Raw genomic sequence first — 7,510 nt, forward strand, 5'->3', positions numbered from 1 at the left:
TTCATGAAGGAAGATGTAATGGTTACCATGAGATAAAATATGACCATATTGATGAACGAATTTAATCCAAAGAAATTAAGAATATCCTACGAGGGTAACACACTTATGACAATGTCATTAGACAAACAATTATAAACTTACTTTCATAAAGGTATATAATAAGTGATAAGCTGTAAAAGTAACATATTTTAATCTCATTCTTAATGTATTTTTTGGATGATTAATGATGTAAATTAGTGAATTTGATGCTCCTAATCCTTTAAATTCATGTTTCTATACTTAGGAGAGCATTTGGGAGTGAAAGGAGCGAAAAATTAGCCAAAATCAAACGAATAGAGCTGTTTCCAGGATCCACACAGGATGGCCACACAGAATGGCCACACGCCCGTGTGAGCCACCCGGGTTGGCCACACGTCTATATGCCAACCCGTATCGATATCACACCTTGTTTCCCAAACACGCGGAAAAACCCAATTTTTAGGCTTTCTAAGCATTCTAAAGTCTATAAATATCAATTAGAAGAAGATCTAAGGGAGTACTCAGAGAAGATTGAAGAAATTACTCGAAGAACACCATAAGAGCCAACTCGGAAGTGGATCTCCTTCAAGATTGAAGATCTCTATTTAATTTCCTTCAAAGTTTTATTGAGCTTCTTTATGTCTTGTTGTTATCCTAACTTTGAGATGTTTTCATTCAAGATTATGAACTAAATTCCCTAAATACCTAGGGAGCATGAAACCTATGATGAATCTTATTATTTAATTTCTATTTTTTACGCGATAAATACTTGATTCTTGTTCTCAATTATGTATGTTTATTCGTGTTTTAATATTCTTTGGGTTATTAATTCATGTTTAATGTGCTCATTTCATTGGAGCAAAAGTCTCTATTTAAGAGTAGATCTAGCATAATTGAGTGGAGTTGCATGCAATCCTAGAAATATGATGACATAAATCTACCATATTAGAGTTAAATCTAATAAGGGAATCCATAGATCGGATTAATGCAACAAGAGGGGTTTTAATTAGAAAGAGATTTCAATTAATCAACCAAGAGTTAGTTGTTATTACTCTCAAAAGAGATATTAACATAATTTAGGGATTTCTACGTATCAAGACACAAGTGAATAAATCGTTTAATTCAGATTCAGAATAATAAGTGAAGTCTACGTGGTTTCTTTCCTAGGTATTGCCTTTCTCTTTGGTTAACTTCGATTATTTTCTATTTCATTTTCTGCTGCATTCTTAGTTAAATTAGATTAGTAAATTTAGATTAAAAATAATCATCCCAATTTATCGGCTAAATAATAGAAAAACGGTAATTACTAGTACTTTTAGTCCTCGTGGATACGGTATTCCCTACTCACCATAGCTATACTATTATTCGATAGGTGCCCTTGCCTTTGTCATAATTATAGTTAGTTTAGTGACCATCAAGTTTTTGGCGCCGTTGCCGAGGACTAAAAAAATTAGGAACGCTTGATTTTTATTAATTTAGCCATTTATTTTTATTGCTTTTTATTTTTGGTTTTAGTTTAATTTTTGTTTTTGTTTTCTAATTTTTCTTTTATTTGCTTCTATTAGGTTCCTTTAGTTTATGACTAGAAGAAACCCGTCAAGACCATTATTATTTGATAGTGAGATTGAAAGTACAGCTCGTACAAATCGTAGAGAAGTAAGGCAGAGTCGACAAAGTATAGTAGAAGAGCAAGAGGACATTATTATCATTACTGAGTAGATGAGTGATAACTAGAATAATCAGCTGCCCTTTGCAGTTGCTGCAAATCCAGATCCTGTTCCTTGTACTACGTACGATTATGCAAAGCCCGCTCTAGCTGGGGCTGAATCAAGTATTGTGAGACCCACCATTGCTGTGAATAATTTCGAATTGAAGCCGAACACTATTCAGATGGTACAACAATTTGTTCAGTTCGATGGTTTGCAAGACGAAGATCCAAATACTCATTTGGCTAATTTTCTGGAAGTCTGTGATACTTTCAAGATAAATGGTGTTTCTGATGACGTCATTCGCCTATGGTTATTCCCTTTCTCGTTGCGGAACAAAGCTAAACAGTGGTTGAATTCTTTACCACAAGGTTCTATCACTACATGGGATCAAATGACCGAAAAATTCCTACTGAAGTACTTCCCATCGGCTAACACGACCAAGTTAAGGAATGATATCTCTTCGTTCATTTAAATCAACTTAGAAACCTTATATGATGCATGAGAGAGGTATAAGGATTTATTAAGAAGGTGCCCTCGCCATGGGTTACCTTTATGGTACAAGTTCAAACCTTCTACAACAATTTGAATCCTTCAACTAGACAGTTGATCGATGCAGAAACCGGTGGTACATTGAATAATAAAACACCCGAAGTAGTTTATGAGTTTATAGAAAAGATGCCATTAAATAATTATCAGTGGCAAGTCATGAGGATGAAGCCGAATAGAGCAGTCGATGTTTTCAATCTAGATGCGGTCACCATGTTATCGAATCAGGTAGAACAATTAAATAAGAAAATTAATAATTTTTATGTTTCTACGCAAGTACACCCAGTGATGCAATGTGATACAAATAGAGGTGGAATAAACAATCTAGAATGTTTACCCTTCGCTCTTAGCACAGAGAACGAACAAATCAATTATATGGGTAATAATCCTAGGTATCAAAATAACCCTTATAGTAATTACTATAATGTAGGTTTGAGGAACCATCCCAATTTCTCTTGGGGTGGTCAAGGAAATCAAAGAGCACAACCCCCTCCAAGCTTCTAACAACAACCTTACCAACAATATAAGAAGCCGAACCTTGAGGAGATGTTGACGAAGTTTATCTCAGTGTTAGAAACTCGCTTTCGAAACACTGAAGCAACACTTAAAAATCAGCAAGCGTCAATGCAAGGGCTCGAGAACCAAATAGGTCAGCTTGCTAAGCTAATCTCAGAATGACCACAAAGTAGCTTGCCTAGCAATACCGAAACTAACCCAAGAGAGCAGCTTCATGCAATTACTAATCAAGATGAAGAAAGGTTAGTTGAATCTGAATCAAAACTGAGGCAAGAAAGTGTGGTAAGTAACGGTAAGGTTGAGGTAAGCCAGAATGAGTAAAAATCAGTTGGTAAAGAATATAAACCTCAAGTGCCATATCCAAATGCGACGAAGAGAGACCACACGAACGAACAATTTGGTAAATTTCTTAAATTTTTTAAAAAATACATATTAACTTACCGTTTATTGAAGCTCTATCACAGATGCCCAATTCCGTTAAATTTTTAAAGGAGCTTTTGGAAAACAAACGGATGTTAGATGATTCATTGTATGTGGAGCTAAATGCAGTGTGCTCGGCCATATTGCAAAATAAACTACCCCGCAAATTAAAAGATCTAGGGAGTTTTTCTATTTCTTATTTAATTGGTAGTTTGAATATTTATAATACTTTGGCTAATTTAGGAGCTCGTATTAATGTCATGCCCTATAAAATGTTTCAGTAATTAGGTCTTGGGAAACCCAAACAAACTAGGATGAATATTCAATTAGCAAATAGAACTATTAGATTTCCTAAGGGTATTATTTAAGATGTTCTTGTCAAAATTGATAAATTCATATTCCCAGTTGATTTTGTTATTTTAGACATTGATGAGGATAGTAACGTCCCTTTAATTTTAGGATAACCCTTTTTAGCAACTACTAGAACTATTATTGATGTTGGTATAGGTGAATTAATACTTCGTGTAGGTAATGACACGATTACACTCCAAGCTCGTGATTCTATTAAGACATCTAGCGATCGAGATGATTATACGAGTTATGTTAATATGAGTAACATTGTAGTTCAAACTTCTTTACAGGGAACCCCTCGAAAAAATGTGATGGAGCCATGTTCCAATCCATGTGACAGAAACAAAATGATTCATGAAGAACAAATGCTACAGATCGAGGAACTAGACAAATGGTGGACACATGTCAAGTAAAAACCAAGAATACACGATGCAAAGCCAAAGTGACGCCATGATGAGCATGTGGATGGGACAAACCAAATTAAGGTTGGGGACAAGGTACTACCAGATAAAATGGATCCTCAAATTACCACTTCGGAGCTTGATATAAACTGATTAAATCCCTTTATGGTACTGAATGTCTTCTTATACGATACAATCGATGTAACTCATATGGAATTTGACACTTTTAAGGTAAATAGTACTCGACTCAAGCCTTATTTTGATAATAGAAATGATAGAGAGAAAGAGGAGTTTTAACTCTGCGAACCACCGTGACTGTGTGAATACGAGGTAAGTCGAGCTCAGACTTTAAATAAGCGCTTCTCGGGAGGCAACCCGAGTGTTAACCCTGCTAATTCTTTTAATTTTGATTCATGTTATTTTTAAAACTAATTAATTTTCGAATTTTAAAAATTTAAGTAAAAAAATAAGTGTTTTTGACCTACATGGCCTAGACACACGGGCGTGTCCCATGCTGTGACCCACACAGCCTTGTGGCCCACACAACCTAAACACACGAGTGTGTCCTTGGCTATATGGATCCTAGGATTTAATTTTTTTCAAAATTTGACTATTACACAGCCTAAAATAGTCCAAACGGGCATGTGACACAGGCGTATGACACGGCCGTGTAGACCACACAGTCTGGACACATGGGCGTGTCCTAGGCCGTGTGAAACTTGGAGCTAATTTTTTCATCTTTAAATCAAGTCAGAGAGTTACACGGGTAAGGCACACGGCTATGTGCGAGACACTTCTGAGCCACACGGGCGTGTTGGAGTTCACACGGGTGTGGGAGAAGCAAAAGAGACTGCACAAGGCCATGCGACAGGACCGTATATGCCACACGGCCTGGGCACACGGGCGTGTTCAAGGCCATCTGAAGACTGGGCTTGTATTTTTAAAATGTACATGGGCTTAGAAGTCCTCACACGGGTGTGTGACACGAAATGTGTTGCCCAACACGGGCCTAAACATAACAGTGTCACCCCTTTTAAAGCAAACCCAAACTTTTTTTTTAAGTTTGTCTTATTCCTTCCCTTTTCAACCCTTGCCACGGCTCTCCAAACAACAAAACCCTAGCCCACTGCTCACCATACCGGCCATCATTCTCTTCCACCCCATTTTCACCCTCGTCGCCAACACCTCCCCTCTCTATCGTCAAGCCTTTGCCCCGAACCCCCATGCCCTAACTCCCCCTTTTTCCTTTCCTTTCCAAGCCTCCACCCTCATCGACCTCCACCCACCTCACCTCTCCCTCACCAAAGCCACCAGTCCCACACTCTCGTGCCGACCACACCCCTCCCTCGGCCTTCTTCTTGCCACGACCACAACGCCATCCCTTTCACTCCCCCTCTCCTCTCATTTCCTTCTCTTTTCTCTCCCTTTCTCCCCACCCCAACAGTCACCCCCAACCAAACCTCCTCCTTTTGCCCCATAATCCCTCACGACTCCCCCGCCCTCCCCTATCCTCTTTTTTGACCTCCTTCCCTCGATCGTCCTCTCCTCGCACCACCACCCCCTACCCCATCGGCCTTCAACCATCACCGCCACTCGCACCAGCTGCCGTGCATACCATCACCATCACAGTCGGTTTCCCCTTTGTCTCAATTTTCTTTGTTTTTATTTTATTTATTTATTTTTTATTTTAGTTACTTCTTTTCTTGGTGTTCACTTTGCCTATTATTTTGTTTTAGATTCTTTTATTTTAGTATTTTTATTTTTATTATTTTTCTTGTTCTTATTTTTTTCATTTTCCTACTTCTGATTTTGTTTAATTCTATTAGTTTAGTATTATTCTTCTTATTAGTTTTCTTTCTATTTGTCTTCTTATTAGTAGTAGCTTTAATTGTCCCTTTTATTTTTCATTTTTCTTATGTTGTTTTGTACTTTTATTTTTGTTCTTATCCATGTTTATATTCCTTTTATTATTATTTTAGTAGTGTTTTTATTATAATTCTTATTTTATTCTTGTTTGCTTTGATTTTCTTAGCTTTATTATCATTATCTTATTATTCTTATTTATTACTATTATTCTTCTGAGTCTTATCTGTCTCCTAGGTTTTCATTATTTAACTGCTTGGATTTTGGTTTGTCGGTCATCTGTTTGTGCATTTGATGATGTTTTATTTATCATTTTCTTTAATATTGTATTTTTTTTCAGGCACACCATGATGAATACTTGTAGCAAGTCCAAGGTTGCCATCCCCTCTTCGTAAAAGTGGAAGACACCTGGCACGACCTCCTCCTCAAGCGCCTCCGCTGAGGCTTGCCACCCTTATCTCTGATTTTCAGTAGGTCCCTAGGAGGAATTATTTCAGCTATTTCGATTGCAACCACTCGACTTAGGCTGATGCATTGATTGGGCTGCTTTGGAGCAGGTCTAGTTAGCTGATCTTGATCGTGCCTTTATTGCCGTAGCCACGTAAGACCGATTCTTCTCGATCATCGAGCCCACATACAAGGAGCTGATGTTAGAGCTCTACTCAAAATTTACTCACCAGCAGGTAATGACGACTTATGAAGAGTCGAACACCATCAGTTTTAGACTCGGTGGCTTGGTGTACCATATGAGTATCCCTGAGTTCGACGCAGCTTTGGGACTATACACTTAGGAGCTTATGAGTACCAAGAACTTCCTCCGACTACATCGACACATTCACTACTCACCATCTAGTTGTTGGGAAGATCTTACGGCGAGTTTGACACCTTATGATGTGAGTCACTCAAAGGTGACTTCTCTCCCTCCGGCTTTACGGTATATTCATGCCCTTTTAGCTCATACGTTGACCAGTAGGAAAGAGAGCATCGAAGTCATCAGTACTACTAATGTCTATTTTTTATGGAGTATGGCCACCGGGCATATTTTTTTACTTAGCTTACTTCACCGCCCTCGCTTTCTACCATCAGACAGACCGCAACAGGAAGGGTCCTATCTGTTCAGACCTTTATGTGACTCAACTAGCTTGACACTTCGATCTCCTCGCCACACCGGAGTAGTCCTCTATACTTACACTTACCGATCAGATGTCCCCATAGAGAATATCGAGCATGACCCATATGAGGATGATCGAGCGGCTTCGTGGAGTAGATCCTCCTCAATATCGCTTAGTCTATTCTGACTCTCAGAATGAACCCAAGGACTTCACTTATGATGTCCCTTTGTATCACGAGAACCCACCTCATCCTCCACCTTCGAGTCACCGTCCTGTTTCTTCTGCTGCTACTTTAGCAGACCTCTCTAAGCAGTTCACTCGCCTTGAGCAGCACTGCTTTCAGAGATTCGATAGTATTAACAGGTCATTGCAGCAGATCTGTCAGCATCTCCACGTCTCCTTCTCAGCGTCGACGACTCATGATATCGACGCTTCTGATGATGAGGACCATTAAGTTTATTTCTTTATTTTTATTTTTATTTTTATTTTTATTTTTATGTTTATTGTTATTTTCTTATATTTATTTTGTTTTTATTTTTTGAACTATATTTTTATTTTTATGGTTGTTTCCAAT

General features: G+C 38.2%; 1 non-coding gene across 1 annotated transcript; it reads right to left on the bottom strand.

Moving 5' to 3' along the window:
* Window positions 1–2,166: 2,166 nt before the first annotated feature.
* LOC121222825 (small nucleolar RNA R71) lies at window positions 2,167–2,273 on the bottom strand. Its single transcript, XR_005920196.1, has one exon. It is a non-coding gene; the product is annotated as a small nucleolar RNA R71 (small nucleolar RNA).
* Window positions 2,274–7,510: the final 5,237 nt, after the last annotated feature.

This window comes from Gossypium hirsutum, chromosome D10, assembly GCF_007990345.1.
Source record: "Gossypium hirsutum isolate 1008001.06 chromosome D10, Gossypium_hirsutum_v2.1, whole genome shotgun sequence".
Lineage (NCBI taxonomy): Eukaryota > Viridiplantae > Streptophyta > Magnoliopsida > Malvales > Malvaceae > Gossypium > Gossypium hirsutum.